We start from the raw sequence: 17481 nt of genomic DNA, 5'->3' as shown, positions 1-17481 counted from the left end.
GTAGTACCTGCTAAAGAAGCAAGCAATATTCAAGTCATGTTAGCAATCTGATTCTTTCTAACTATTCTCTGGAATTATAGTATAGATAGAGAAATTAAAGCCATATAAAATTATCAGAGGTGACAGTCACCAAATATTGTACCACTGTATAATTCAGAGTCATTGGTTTTTTAACTTACATTTTTTAATATTTATTTTTTAGTCATGGGTGGGCAAAATATCTTTATTTTATTTTTATGTGGTGCTGAGGATCAAACCCAGTTCCTCATGCATGCTGGGCAATCACTCTACCAAGCTCCATATAATATTTTTTTTAATTGTGTCAAACAACGATGTACCTAATGTAATGCATTTATTATTATAGAATACCCTAATTCAGGTGCTAAATTTTGGCATTTTACACAGTATGGATTGCAGAGTTGTAATGAAGCAATTCCAAAATACAATGCTCAAACAAGAAAAACGTGCTATTTTTCATGAAACAACATGGAGCTACACATGTGGCTTAGGGGAGAGAAAGCAGTATTAGTTTGCTCCACAAGGTCATTCGGTGCTGATATCCTCAGGACAGAGCTTCTATATGAGTTCTAGGCTGTATTTCCTATTCCAGTCAGTGGCAGGGAAAAGAAGATGGGCACACCAAATACAGGACAAGCACCTTTAAAAAGACAATTCAGAAGCTGCATATTTCCTTGCAGTTCACATATAACTGACCCAAATCTAAACACCTAGCCACAACTAACATCAGAAAATGATGAAATCTATAGTGTGTATGTGGTAACCATGCTGCCAGCTAAAGCACAGGTCTTCTAATTCTAGAACTAAAGGAGAATAAATTAGATATTGGAGAAGAATTAGCTGTCCCTGCTATACCCTCATACAATTCTTCCGGAATAGGCACCAGAAAACTTCTTTATAAAAGCATTTTCCAGACTATCACACCTCTGTTAAAAACCCTCATATTCTCTTAGCATAAAAAATAACAAAAGTCCTCACCATAGCTTACAAGTCTTCCCACTTCTGTTTTCCCCACTAACTCTCTCACCTCAGCTCTAATAAAGAAGCTCCATAATTTACAATGGTTACAGCTCAAAATTATCATAAATCTAAAATATAATACAAGAATGTATTTAATACACCTGACCTACCAGACATCACAGCTTAGCAGCAAAGCACACTGTAGAATACCAGTCATTCATCTTCATGATCTAGTGTCTTACTGGGATTTTCAGCTCCCTGCTGTTTCTCAGCATCTAAAAAGAATATCCTGCAGGATGATGGCATACATCTGCAATCTCAGGTCCCCAGGAAGCTGCAACAGGTTAAATGCAAGTTCCAGACCAGTCTGGGTAATTTAGCAAGAGACTTTCTCAAAATAAAAAAAAAAAAAGCTGGGAATGTAGCTCAGTGGTAGATAACCATTGGGTCTAATTTATTCTCTCCCCCCCAAAAAATATGAATTGTATAAAAAGATTGAATTCAAAATCTGAAATTATATTCTACTGAATGTTTATTGCTTTCAAGATGAAAAAATCCTTGATCACACTATCATAGTCTAGATGTGTTAAGTCTGGAACCACCAATGCTGTAGAATAATATATTTGCAACTCTAGATGATGACAATTTCTTAAAGAAAATAAAAGCATAAGCAACACAGTGAAATTTTGAGAAAATTACCTCTGCTGAAATTACAGACTTGTTTTTCAACAAAGAACATTATAAATTTAAAAAATAGTCAAAACTATGTTTCCAAAATTTAAAAAGTCAAGGGACTAATATTCAATATATGCTAAGTACTCTTACAAATACAAAATAAAACAGAAAATACAACTAAAAAATTGATAAAATCATAAAGTAAAATGTGCATTACCGTGGGGTGGGCTTATTAATCAGTGGTGGAGACTTGCCTAGCATGTGTGAGGCACTTGGTTTGATTTTCAGCAACACATATAAATAAACAAAATAAAAGTCCATGGAAAACTAAAAAAAATTTTAAAAAAGGAGTGTTATGAGAAATTCAGGATGCTGCATGAAATTTGAATTTCAAATAGACAATAAGTGTTGTTCAGAAATAAATGTATCCCAATTATTGCATAATACAAACAAAAATATTAGTTGTGGTTTCATATAATTCAAATTTATCAGTGAATCCTCAATTTTTATTTTATAAATTTGGCAACTGTAGGTGAAATCCACACAGCTGACAAGTAAATAAAGAGAAGAACAGGTTCACCGGTATTCAAAGAATGCAAATTAAACCAAAAATACCATTTTACCTATTATATTAGCAAACACTAGAAAACAAAGCATATTGTTGGAAAGCATACAATCCTCTTCTTTTTCCAATTTACTCAAAATACCATCTAAAATTCACTTTTCTTTTTTTGCACATAAAGATAGTTTATTAATTCATGTATAATTTATACATTTTAAAGCCAGCCATTTTGTCCAATATTTAAATAACAAGCTCTTTAATATTAAAGAAGAAGGTACTGCCACAATGTGGCAAAAGTAGCTTTATCCATAAACCTTTAACACAATTATATATTAAATGCTATTTTTATTTAAAACAAGGCACCCCTACTTGTTCTAAAATATGGGATGTGCCACTGCACTGAAAAAGAAAAATGAGGAGACAGACATTTTTCCTGTATAGAGATGGTTTAAATCAAGTAAAGCCATCAATGTGCTTCTAAGTTTGGACTATTGTGACATATCACTTTACCAATAACAGGTTTACCCAAACCAAAAAAAAAAAAAAATAAGCAGGGGTCAACTTTTAAGTTGTGACTAGACTTCCTCAAAACAGACAGGCATCAATATTAAATTCTTTTAATCCCAATGTTTTGAAAGGCAAAATATTTATAAAGACATAAAACTGCCAAGTTGTAATTTATACTCACTAACCTGTGGTATTTATTTATTTTAATCACTACCCCTATCTAAATAATCAAATATAGCTAAAATGAAAACTATTCTGCCACACCATAGTGGTTTAAAGGGCTGAAAACTTTCCTTGCTTTAGTGAGTGTTTGGTTACAATAAAGTTTTACATTAGAGCTCTCAATTCATAGGCAAAATCAACACCTTGAACACATTACTTTCCAAATGAGAAAAATATTTTAAAGATAGTACTGAATAAATATAGGTGGTCTTTATAATGGGTAAGATATCCTCTATAAAAAGAAACTGATTAATTATATAAAATAAAGAATTAATCAGATTTTCTAAACCAGATCCTGAACAGTTTAAAAAAATATTTAAGATTTGTGGTTTATTTCCAATATCAAATTGAATTTTTCTCCTTCTCAGCAGTTCACTATGAGTGTTTTTTAGAAGCATGAACCCCAGACCCCAAATCCTTTCTCTAACTGTTGCTGCCAATAAACAGAAACTTTATAGACCATGTCCAAGAAAGATATGCAAATGAAATGCTTCTCATTTCATCCTTACTATCGGGTGTCCCTGGAAGTCTTATTTTCCTTCTGGACATGAATTCAAGAACAGTTCAATATACCTATGGTGAACATGGGACCTATCCTTTAGCAAAGCTGCAAAAGCATCCTTATGGGTATCCAAGTTCACATCAGCTTTTACAGTAACCTTTGCACTGGAACTGTATTCCATGGTGATTCTCACAGACTTCAGGGAAGCAAAAAATCACAATATCTTGGGCATTATCTTGAAAAGGTAATCCTGTCATGTGGACAAAATGCAAAGAATGCATAGTTCCAAAATCAACAGCCTCTGGAAGCTTTTCAGACATCTCTTTAGGTGAAATTTTTCAAAACCAGTGGTGGGTCTAATGTCCTCATTTACTTCATATTCTTCAAAGACCATTTCTGGCTCAGCTATATACTTAGCAGTAGGAGAATATGCCATTTTCTTTCCCTTATGAGAGCCAACATGGGTTCGAACTTTATTTCTTCTGCTGGAAATATCTTTATATATCAGTTACCAATTTCTTCCCTGTGTTTCATCAAGGCTTGGTTGGCCATTTCTTGTTCTTGAAACTGCACATAGGCTTTCCATGCTTTTCTTCTACCTCTATACTCTATCACAAAATAATGTCCAATGTATTCAGTCCTGCAAAGAAGTCTACAATATCTTTCTCATTGCAGCTATAAGAAATTCCTCTTAAAGGAACTACCCCATTATTCAACGCAGGTTATGACTTGACCTGTAGGCTCTTCATTAAGGCATCCCCATCTTTATTATTTATCCCATATACTTCCACTTATAACTTACCCATGTACATGCAATGTTTTTCTTAGGCTTTCTGCACATCCTTCTTTGAGTCCATTTCAATTAAGGCATCACCCCTTTGTTTCCCATCTCTATTTAAAAGGAAATGTATTCCATTTTCACTATTGTGGATTCTGCAATCTGAGAAAAAGTTAAGAACATCTTCCACAGCACATGACCAAGGCAATCCTTGAGCTCCAATGAGATAAATATCATCTACCTCCTCTTGTAACTTGGATGGGGCCAACTCATACTCAAGGAGTGCTGGAAGGCCCTCCAGGTCAATAGTTTTGAACTCCTAGCTGTAGCTCTGAGAAGAGCCCATGGTGGCCGCCAGTGACTGGGGTAGCAGAGGAGCATGCAGAGATAGGTAGGAGGCGGTGGATGCTGCTGAGGTGGCCACCAGGGAAGGGCCCATCAGTCTCTTGGTGGGCTGAGGCCCACCAGCCTCTTGGTGGGCTGAAGCCTGATCTGGAGGCCTCAAGTCTAAGAATAGGCTGCAACTCCCCTCTGTAAGAGCAGCAGGCAGTGGTGGCAGCCAGAAATGCCCAAGGGGAAGGAGCCAGTGGTGGAATAAAAGGGTAAACAGGTGGCACTGGTGCTGCAGTTGCAGCCACCGCACCTGCTTCAGTTACAGTTTCAGCCCCCAGGAGGCACCTATGCTGCAGTTGCAGCCCCCGCACCTGCTGTAGTTTTAGCTTCAGCCCAGGAGCAGTGCCCATAGTCCATAGCGCATTCTGACCAGGAACTCCTGAGGCATCTCAGGACTAGAGGCACCTTCCTGTGAAATGCTAGCTGAGGGGAAGTGGAATCCAGGGCCAGGGATGTGTCGCTAGGGGCAGTTAAAGATCCTTTTGCAAATCAGTTCACTAGGCAATAAAGGCCCAACTAATCACAGGATATATGCAAAGAGACACATTTTAAATCCATTAATTTGTAAAACAAATATTGCTGAAATACACATTATAACCACATTCAGGAATCAATGGCAGTTTTTTTCCTATAAATATAAGTACTATTTAAAATAATGTTTTAAGTTTAAATATTAAGGATAAAAGTACTGAATATTATATGGTAAATAAGCAATAGCATTTTTATAAATAATACTCTAATATCAATTTTAATGCTGGGCTAAGATTAATGTAGTTAGTTATCTTTGCAGGTAAGAAATTTGGCCTGTAAACAAAAGGGTCAAGATTTACATTTTTTCAAAAGATTTCACATAAAATTGTTTAATCAGTATCAAAATTATAGCTTTACTACTAGATAATACCTATATGGAAGGTACAGGTTTGACATAAAAAACGTAGGTAAAAAAAAAGTTACATCCTTCATGTAAAAACAATATTTACTCTTTTTAAAAAAATTATTCTGAACTTATAACATATGAAAATATAGTACTTTAAAATAAAATTTAAACATAAAAAAGAAATTACATAAAAAATGGCTTCTCTTACTTCAAAGATAATGAATGCCCCCATTTTATCTTAACATCTATACAGGAAAAATAATTAAAATGAAATTACTCTAAATCAATATTAAAAAATGTTTTGTTATAATTCCAGCAGATGTAGATGGTAGCATTTTATTTAATTCTGAAGAATAAATATATTCTAAATATTAAACAACAAAATTTATTTATATAAATGTTGCTATGATATAATAATTGTAGTCAAATAATTAAAATATACTAAATGATTCAGCATACCTTACCATATAAAAGATATAATATAATAATCAAATCTTCTAAAATGTTAGTAGGAATAATTGCTACTAAACTTTTCTTCCAAAAAAGAATCTATCTAACTATCCATCTATCTATAATAACAGAAAGAAGCAAAAAAAAATTCAGATTCATAATTCATCATCTATGAATACTAACCTTGTCAAACATATAATACAATGAGAGAATTATAAACATAAAAATTCACACAAACTTCACCATAATTTTAAAGTATTTCTACAAAAATAAAAAAATACATTTTACTACATACATAATTCTTGAAGCAGTGTGTCTCAAATGTGAAATAATCTTGAAACTGGTAGATTGAAAAGAAATAATATTTGTTTTACCCCTTTTCAAAGTCTCAAAATCAAAATCAGATTAGATACACACACACACAGACACACACACACACACACACAATAGCTAACACTAATATGTTTAACATAAATGTGAAGAATAAAGAGTACCTATTTTTCAACTTCAAGAAAGAAAAATAGTATTCTTCCATTTTTGCCAAAAGCTGTAAACAACTGAAGTAAACATTTAGTTTTCAATTTGCCATGATCAATCAATCTTTAAGGTCCACTCAACTTTTCCATTCAGTGAACATAATTAGCCAATCAGCAACTTCCTGGGTTCTATAATCTCCTCAAAGTCAGTCAGTCTCTAAATTCCAAGCTTAAAGTTAACCAATAATTAAATTGTCTAACTTTTTAAAATCACCCAATCTTAAGATGCCATGCTTCCTCAAACCCCATATAAGAACCTATTTTTTTTGCCTAATGGGGGGCTGTGCTTTCCAAGTATAGCTCTCTATTGCTTATGAAGTATGTTATTCAGCATTGTTTCAGCAATATTTGATGGTGATCTCCTAACTCAATATTATAAGGAGTATTTAGAAATTAACATTTTTCTCCCCTGGGGTAAGAAAAATTATTTGTTACAATAATCCATATAATGGCAAGTTTTGAATCTTCATCTTTTATGAAAAATTATAATTCTTCATGCGCAATATATATGCACACTAGCCAAGACTCCCTTCTTCCAAAATCCAGTTTCACATTATCAATGGTCTAAATCCAGCCAATAAATGTACTATATGAAACATATTAATATTCAACCACTGAAATTTGTACCAAGAATTGAATACCATCAAATAATCTTTTAAAATACTGCTTAAATATTTAAGCATATAATATTTTTAACCTAATGAACATGATTATCTAGCTTGGTTTTGTAGAACTTGAAGCCCTAAGTTGAAAATCATATCTTAAACTGATTTGTGCAAAAAAAAATAAACTCTTAAATTGCCCTATCTAGGAAATAAAGTTACTATCACTATTTCCTATCACCTCACAAACAAGATGAGATCAGAGTAAAATAAACTCTGAATATTTCAGAAAGAATATAAAAACTGTATTATTATCATATATTCTGTTGTTAAAGTCAAGTCATTTTGAGGTTTAGGTCACAGTGCAGAAAAACAGCCTCCCCCTGAAACATGACATAAATAAGGGCTACCTAATTTATCTCATTGTCTTCATGGATTCTGATTCAAAAATGAGATAAATGGGAGGTTTGCACAAATTATTCTGTATCAGGATTGCAATATAAATCCTACCATGCTGGCCGCCACCCTTAGCTATGCTCAAAAAACAGCTGAGAGCTACCTCTTGGACTACTTTTGGATTTAGTTGGCTCGAAAAATATATTTTAAATAGCAAACAGTGATAACTTGATGGGAGGGGAGGGGAGGGGAGGGAGGACAGTAGAGGATAGGAAAGGTAGCAGAATACAACAGTTACTAATAGGGCATTAGGTAAAAATGTGGATGTGTAACCGATGTGATTCTGCAATCTGTATTTGGGGTAAAAATGGGAGTTCATAATCCACTTGAATCTATTATATGTAAAATGAGATGTCAAGAGCTTTGTAATATTTTGAACAACCAATAAAAAAAATAAAAAATAAATAAATAAAAAAAAGTGCAGACAGGGGTTTGTATATTTTAATGTGGATAATTCATGCAAATAAATCTATAAAATGGAGGAGAAATGTTTGAGCAGAGAGTTCTCCCCATGCAGCTTACCTACTGAGAAATAACGCTTGCTCTATAGCACCAAGCCAAACTTTGCCTTCCTACAGTCTTTTGCAAATGAATCTTAATACTCACCAAAGGCTTATACCCATGGCTCCTACCTTTTATATTCCTTTTGTTAGAATATGAATAATGAATGCTGAGTCAACATAAATGATCAAAAATTTCACTATTTTACTTTGTAAAAAAATAAATCAATATAACTTAAAAAAAAAGAAAAAAGAAAACTCAGTAAACTTTCAGTGTTTCAAATCTCAGCAGTATTACACTCAATTTACCAACCAAATTCAGTAGCAAATTATACTTTGTTTCAAGGGATCTATGTAGTCATGTAAGCATAGATTAGGTAAGTTTATACATAAATTGTCAATTTTATTTTTTGAAGGATACCTCAAGGGACAACACAGCTCAATGCAAAGAGCAAAAATTACATTATGAGTTGGATGACTATGAATACACAATTTAATCTCCCTAAAACAGCTTCCTTACATATAAAGTTGGAATAGTCACTTTATTCAAGGGTTTTTAGGAAGATTACATGGAATAACAAATCAAAACAAAACAAAACAAAACAAACAAACAAAAATACTGGTGACTTTAAAAGGGTCCCAGGCATCAAGACCTACCTACTAATCCTAGAATTTCTTATCACTAACTTTAACATGGAAAGTCTTTTGACCTGTTTCTGTTTCCTTATTAGTCAAATAATTAAGATAATGTCGTCCTACATACATTGCAGGGTGTTTGTGACAATAACATTTAAAAATAACATAAAAAGAATCTTTGAACTATAAGGAAGTAACTCTAAGACAGCTAAGTGTATATGCAAAAAAAATATAGAAATTCATACTACCTAATTAATTAAAATGCAAAACTATACGATGTTCAAATTAAATTAATTCTGTAAGAAAAATATTTCATATTTTAAAATAAACACAAAAGCACTAGATACAATGACAACCAGAAATATTTAAGGTCATTGTAAATAGTTTCAAGAATTTATTTTTCTATGAAATTAATGAACCAAATTATCTCAGCTATCCAAAAAACTAAAGCCTCAAAACAAATTCTCAAGGGGCTTGGCCTGGGACTCTGCAGTTCCGACATTTGCCACTTAAAACAACCACCTCACTGGGAGATATAAAAAAAGAGTGGGAAAGAGGGAGATATGCAGGAGTTACAGATTCCAGGCCTAGTGGAGTCCAGGGAGTCCTGAAGGATAAGTGGTGTCACCGAAATGATAAGACAGGAGTCATATGGTTGGAGCAATCTCCAGAGAGAGAGAGAACTCTAATGAAGCTTTCTCTGGACCAGTCTTAATTACAATTTTTCTCATCATTATAGATTCAGAATACATCATTGATTATACAATTTCAAAAATTTGCCAAGACATAACTTTTACTTAACCATAATTAGGAGTATAGAAAAATGTAACATCAATTTACATTTTTCCAGAGTGTGAATTTTTAGCTATTAATCATTAATAAAATGCATCACTAATTTACATTTTTTCAGATTTTGCCAAGATTTACTATTTTCTTATTAACTAACGCCAAATTACATAAACAGACTCTAAGTCTCCTAATGTATCATTAACTTTAAGGTTTAAAGTACACCTGCGCTTTTATTTATAATCTACAATTCCCATCTAAAAAAGTTCGTTTAAATCTTAAAATATCCTAAAGTTTATAAACCATTCTTAAAACACATCAGAAACCCATACAACTAAAATCCTAAAAATTCTAAACCCAAGAATCTAAATAGAATAATACTTCTAATATTATTCTAAAAATATGTCTAAGAAAACTACTTTAATTAATTCCTAAATTTGTTCTTATAAAAATGGTTGAGCTGCTTTCTCAAAGAGTTTTTTTTTTCTCAGTCAAGGTACACTAGTTCTTATATCTTTATAATCTTTCTCAATTAAAAGTAAGTTCTAAACATCAGTCTACTTTCCCCAATAATAAATATGCTCATCATATATTCCTATGTGAAGTAAAAAAGGGTTTATGTAAATGAAAAGAATGTATCCTTATATATCTTAACTTTCCTAAGTGTATAACATAACTTTCCTTAATCAAAATTAAACTACATATGGTGGGATTTGTACAATAAGCATAATGATTACATTTTCTGAGAGGCCAGTAATATGGGCTTGGGTTCTAGTTGATATAATTAATGTGGTGTCTAAATTTCTCGTGACCTTTTGGAGAATAATTGTTGTCCATTATCAGTTTTGTCCTCAATGTGCTGAGATAGTAGAGCAGCTTTCTCCTTTGTCATTGATATGCTGAGTGGTAGTAGAAGAGCCTTCAAGGTATGAACTACAATTAAAGCATGTTCTAGCCATCTGAAATTTAATTTGGTTTGGAATTTAACATACTCATGCCTCCTGTCAGGAACATGAGCATGAAAATGAAAAGTCCTAATTACATAAAAAAGGGTCTAATGCTTTCAGTTTCCCACCAACCATCATGACTTTTCCAGCATTAATGTTCACTGTGACTTTGCCATGACAGTGGGACAGGGGCTTTGCCAGCACTTATTTTCACTGTTACCTTGTCAAGACAGTGAGAGGGGGTATCGCCTTCACCACCCAAGAACCACCCTACTGAAAAACTGATGAGACTTTACTGCAAGTCATAAAATAGATCAGGCTGTAGATAAAACCTGGCAGACTGTGCTTTTTCTTGTGTATGCAAAATTCCCATTTGGATGTGCAAATAACATTTAAAAATACTCTTCATCAGTTCATATATTTTTTACCAGACATATTCCAGAATTAAATAAAATAACAGTAAGAACCCATCTTAAAATTTCAATTACAAAACATTTTTCTAAAAAAGTAAATTAAAAAAAAAGCTTTAGGCTACTGAGATTCTTTAATCAGGACAACCTTACACTGTGCCTCTGTGTGCGGCAATAGTGTTCTCATCATTAAAATGCTGAATTGTAAGCAGCTCAAGTGGGTCACTCTGTATGCTTTCCTCAGAGTGGAGAATGTATTACACAGCCATGATCTCATTTAGTATGCAGGGTAAATATCTTCATTATGAATCTAATGTGCCACATTTTTATGTCTATTCATCTACTGAAGGACATCTGGGTTGGCTCCACAATTTAGCTATTATGAATTGTGCTGCTATAAACATTGATGTAGATTTGTTCATGTACTACATTGATTTTAAGCTCTTGGGTATAGACTTAGGAGAGGGATAGCTGGGTCAAATTGTACTTTCATTCCTAGGTCTCCAAGGAATCTCCCCACTGCTTTCCATATTGGCTGCTCCAATTTGCAGTCCCACCAGGAATGTATGAGTGTACCTTTTTCCCCACATCCTTTCAGACACTTATTTTTGTTTGTTTTCATAACAGTTACCATTCTGACTGAAGGGAGATGATATTCTAAAGTAACTTTAATTTGAATTTCTGTAATTGCTAGAGATGATGAACATTTTTTCATTTGTTTGTTGATTGATTGTATATGCTCTTCTGAGAAGTGTCTTTTCAGGTCCCTGGCCCATTTATTGATTGAGTTATTTGGTTTTTTGTTTGTTTTTTGGTGCTTAACTTTTTGAGTTCTTTGTATACCCTAAATATTAATGCTCCATCTGACGTGAGAGGTGTAAAAATTTTTCCAAATATGTAGGCTCTTTTGCTGAAAAGAAACATTTTAGTTTAAATCCATCCCATTTATTGCTTCTTGGTTTTAATTCTTGCACTATAATAAAAGATAATAAAATCATGGCATTTACAGGTAAATGAATGGTGTTGGAGAAGATAATTCTAAGTGAAGTTAGCCAATCCCAAAGAAATCAAATGCCAAAAGTTTTATCTGATATAAGGAGGCTGATTCATAGTGGTGTAGTGAGGGGGAGCATGAGAGGAATATATGAACTCTAGATAGAACAGAGGGGTGGGAATAAAAGGTAGATAACAGGGGATTAGCAAGGATGGTGGAATATGATAGACATCATTATTCAAAGTATATATATGAAGATATGAATTGGTGTCAATATACTTTGTATACAACCAGAGATATGAATATTTGTGCTTTATACGTGTAATAAGAATTGTAATACATTCTGCTGACATTTATTTTTTGTTTTAAAAATCAATAAAGTAAAAAAAAAACTTAAAAAAGAATACAATGTGAAGGACACTAAGGACCTTTCCAGTAGGTTAGAGTAGGTCAGCTCAGGAAGAGGAGGAGGCCAGGTGTGGGAATGGGCCTCTGACTCCCTCTAGCTGCTATCATGCCCTTGTTTTGTGTTTATAATCTGAGTTGTTTGAAGAATATTACCTGTCAGGAAAGGAGGAAAAAGGCCCTGTTGAGAAGAGTAAGACAAAAAAAAAATCACTCCATAAGCTTTCTTGCAGAGGTCTTGAAAGTGTGATGAACTTTAGTTATAGACACCAGTTGAGGAAGTCTGACAGGCAAGTGTGAGAGAGCCAGGCAAAAGTAACTTCTCTCAGATGAACAGTAATGCTTCTTTAATTCTGAGATGGCCCTCGGCACAGTTGGGAAGCCAGTTTTTTATCTTGTATAAAATCTCTTTCTTTACTAAACTTCCCCACTCCACCATGCCATGAAGTACTACTCTGAATGTTCCAAACCAAATTTTTCATACAGGAATTTTTATGAAACTTTCTTGGTAGCCTGTGGGCCCTCCAATTATGAACTTGACCTTTCCATTTCTCTGAATGTTTTGTGGTACTTCTAGGTCTAAACCTTTCTACTATCCTCTTACTGAAATTTACTCAGAGATTGATAAGGAAACACTGACTAACAGAGAGGCCGACCTCTCAATATGGGTACAAGAGAGAAGCCCAAGGGACCAGAGCCATCAGGGTCACCAGTACCTGTAGTGGAAGTCTTCTGAAGGTGGTTCTCTCTGTTGCTTTTTCCCAAAAATTAATATCGTTTTGTGTTTGTTTTTGCTGAAGTGCTGGGGATAGAACCTAGGATATTGTCCACACTAAGAAGGAACTCTTCCAGTGAGATACATTCCCAATCCTAAAAGAATTTATATATATATATATATATATATATATATATATATATATATATATATATATATTTAAGAGCATATGTGCTACACTTAAAATAGGAAGAGCATACATTGATCATTAGGTAAAAAGGAAAAAGAAAAAAAAATAGATGAAAAAAAGCCTTCGTAGACTAAGATTCACCTTTCTAAGGCAAGGAAGAGAACAGTTTGAAAGACAAAAGCAGATAGTAATAATGCTCTCTCCATGGTCACACACTGGAATAATGGCAGGAGTGTCCTCAAAAAAGAGTATGCAATGATTTAGGTTATAAATATCTAATGCACCAATATTGAGAAACAACAACATTAATGTTAATGTGTAATCTCATAAATATTGGTATTTAAAAATGGCAGGGAAAATTTCAAGGACTAGTTAATTAAATTCAACTAGGTCTATGACCCTGATTAAAACAACGCAGGTCATTTTAGAAAGAAGAGAGGAAAAACTGATCTCACATTTACATACCATTTACCCCTATAATTTGGTAAGAATGAACTTGGGGAAGTCACAGATGGCAGAGTTAATATCTTTCATGTAGACAGGGAAGTATAAAATTGTGATGCTGAATAAAGATGAGTGAGATTTTAGTTTCAACTTCTCTGTGCAAGCTTGCCATTGTAATTTCAGGGTTCTGATTTTTTTTAGGGCAAGTAAACTACGGGGTCTTAACACTGAATTCACATGACCACATTTGAATGTTTAAATATTTTATACTATAGAATTTATTCCATGCATTTCTAAGATATGAATAACAAAGTGTGTAGTATGCCCAGAAATAAAAATGAGGTAAACATTTTTCTATAGGACAACCGCTGGTCATTACAGAGTGTCACTGTCCTACCAGTAAAGAACAATGTTCTCTAGTTTTCATTGTAACTTGGAATTAGAAGATAGTACCAACCTTATTCTGCAAGGAATAAAAAATAATAATTAGAGTTTTTTTTAGTCAAAATTTCCATTGCTATTATCAAATCCCTGAGAAGAACAATTTTGATGAAGCAAATTTTATTTGGTGCTCAAGGTGCAGAAGTCTCAATCCACAGAAAGCTACCTCTATTGCTCTGTGCCCCAAGTAACACAGAACATTATGGTGAAAGGGTGTGAAGGATGGAAGAAGCTCAGGACATAACAATCAGGAAGCATAGACAGGGTTCTTCTCACCAGGGACAAATTAGGAACCACCAAAATACATCCTCAGTGACCTACTTCTTCAAGACATAACCTATCTACCTATAATTACTACCCAGTTCATCCATATTAGTGGATTGGTGCCCTTTTAGGTGAAGGTTCTCATAACCGAAAATTTAACCTCTAAATTGCCTTGCATTGTCTCACACATGAGCTTTTGGTGAATACCTCATATCTAAACCATAACAAGGTAGAAATAATATTATAATAATAAAGAAATCACTTTCTAATTTTATAGTAAACATTTTACTTTCAACTATGAAGATCATAGCTGTGGCTATCAGTTTTTTTTTTCCTACAATGGAATACTCAGCAGTCATAAAAAAAGAATAAGAGAACTATTACCCTACTATCCTTTCCTATCACTCATTTCCATCAATACTTGGAACAAGTAGAAAAATTACCAGGCTATCACATCATATTACAGATGGTGAAATTTGAAGCAGCCCAAACACTTCCCAGTATTATCAACATCACATCACCATGTCATACACAGTATTAGTTCACTTTAATTTCACTTGGGGTTCAAACGCATGACAGGAACAAAATGGGTTAAAACTTCTTAGCAGGTAATGAGGTTTATTTTGGACAAGAAAAATACCACAACTAAGAATATAAATTTGAATTTCAGTAGTAATTCATGCTGGAGATTATAAGGGTTCATATGTTTGATTAGTTCAGACCATCAAGAAAGCGACCTAGAAAAGAAGTTGAGTTAGTTGTCCACCAATATGAAAAAGAAAAAAGAAGAAAAACTAGAGGAATATCGACTTAAAAGGAGGAAGGTATTGGTTGAGCAGTGATGGTCCACTCATGGCACCTGGGAAACAAAGGGAAAGAGGTGGAGGTCAGAGTCGCAACATCCTGTTCAAGGATACACCCCTCAATGACCTAACTTACTTCCATTAGGCCTCTCCTTTTACAAACTGTACCACTTCCCATTCACACTACTGGCTGGGGACTAACCCTTCAACACACAAACCTTTGGGATCCAAAGTATAACAGAATTATAACTCACCTCAATTCACAAATAGTTATATAAAAATCAAATTCTTTCAGGCACTCATAAAATGTTTTTGCTGAATAGCCCTTTTGTGACCTCACTTCATCTCCATCTCCATCTCCATCACCATCTCCATCTTCATCTTTATATGCATCTCCATATCCTTCTCTGTCACAAAAACCCTAAAAATGTTTTGATCATTTCTCCTTGTTCAACCAGGCAGAAACAAGTACGTTTAGATCACTGGGTTTATTAGATCTAGTAGATGTCTTGCTGGTTTTTATGATGTTATTGCTAAATTTTTATTGCTTAAAAATATGAGAAAGATAGTATCTCCTAGCTGATTCAAAATGAACTTGATTTACAAAAAAAATAAAAATGCATTTGTTATACACTGTGATAATAAACTTGGATAAAAAACAAACCTCTCAATAGTAAGTTTTGATTACTATAAAAGGAAGATAATATTATTTAAATGGACATACAAGAAGAAGTAAATAAAGCATTCAGTGCACCGCTTGATATAAAATAAAACCAAAATAACTTACACATTCTTATTAAAGTAGTGTAGAATAAAAAAAGCTTATCTAATAGCATTCAGAGGAATAATATTACTTAAAGCAATATATGGCCTTATACATGCTTTAGTAAACTTACTTCCATTGGGCCTCACCTCTTACAAGCTGTACCACTTCCCATTAACCTACTGGCAGTCATAAAGAAGAGTAAGAGAACTCTTACCTCATTATCATTTCCTATGACTCATTTCCATTAATATTTGGAACAAGTAGAAAACTTAGCAGGTTATAACATCCTACTACAGATGGTGAAATTTGAAGCAATATGGAATGGAAATAAATTAGATATTTAAACTAAAGGAGTTGAAAAATATTAACTAAAGTTAAAAAGTTTTGAAAGAAATCATTGCATCAGAGAATAGAAAGAGTATAAAAATAATGTAGCATCTGTGCTAATACTTTAAAACCTCTTATTAAATAGAGATGATATTTTAATCTTTCATCAATGAAACCCAGATAAGTAAATGCACATTTGTATTTAAAAAGTCATATAAACACAGATTCTGAGGCAAAGAACTTATAGAAGAATAGAATATTCAAGTCAAAAAATATCATTAATACAGATAATATTCTAGGAATAAAAGTACAGTACCTTGCCAGAAGTCAAAAACTTGACCAACAGAATAATTGTCCCAAAGTCCACATAACTGTCAATTTCCATCATTACTTTAATGATCTGGAAGTTGGAAAGTTTTTTTTAAAGGAAAGAGAGAAATATTTCAGGCCTTCAGGCTCATACAGTCTTAGTTAAAACTACTTAATTTTGTCATTAAAATGTGAAAATATCCGTAGACATTGTAAATTGCAAGAGTTCTGTGTGCTTACAAAGCTATATTTCCAAAATCAAGTGTGGGGAAGATTTACCACTGTTTACAGTACTTCTTTGAAACATCACTTCCCTAGATTATACCCATAGCCTTCACATATCTGCTTCATTGACTTCCATCTACTCTGTAAACCAAAACCAGCACCCCTACTCAATCAACTCTTCAGAGTAGAGAAACATTTTGTTTGGGCCCTCACATTGTTCAAAAAAAGTTATTGGTTCTTTTTAGTTATACATGAGTTAACATCTTTTAATATATGTTTTGACTCTTATAAAAAAGGCACAGAAACAAAAGAAAATCTTGTCCCCATCTGCTCCACAAATTAACTTCCTCTCAATTGTTCTATCTCCCTGGTTCCTTCCACCACAGAATTTTTGTGTAAACTTGTTTTTTGATATACATACTTTTACTCCTCCCCTTTCCAAATCAAATTTTTAAAAATTTGTCTCAGCTCATGGATTACTTTCTCAATTAATTATTCTCTTATTTCATCCACCAATTAAAAAGCCTTTGGCTTTTCCCGGCATCTGACCTACAATTCATACATATTAATTATACTTGGATCCTATGTCTTTCACCTAGATTATATACCTTAGGAGGATAAAAGATATTTCTGGTTTGATTATGATTTTTATTCTCAGTATCAAGAATTTATATGCTATGTAATAGTGACACCATTTGCTGAGTAAACAAATAAACTGAAGAATGCATAACTAAATAATCTATTGGACTAACTCAACACTCATCAAATAATACCTCTACAG

General features: G+C 33.3%; 1 pseudogene; it reads right to left on the bottom strand.

Annotated features, from left to right (window-relative positions):
• Positions 1 to 3474: 3474 nt before the first annotated feature.
• The window catches only part of LOC143380041 (G-rich sequence factor 1-like), a 38033-nt pseudogene continuing 24026 nt past the window's right edge, over positions 3475 to 17481 (bottom strand).

The sequence above is a fragment of the Callospermophilus lateralis genome, chromosome 14 (assembly GCF_048772815.1).
Source record: "Callospermophilus lateralis isolate mCalLat2 chromosome 14, mCalLat2.hap1, whole genome shotgun sequence".
NCBI classification, from domain to species: Eukaryota; Metazoa; Chordata; class Mammalia; order Rodentia; family Sciuridae; genus Callospermophilus; species Callospermophilus lateralis.
This window is presented reverse-complemented; position numbering and strand designations above follow the sequence as displayed.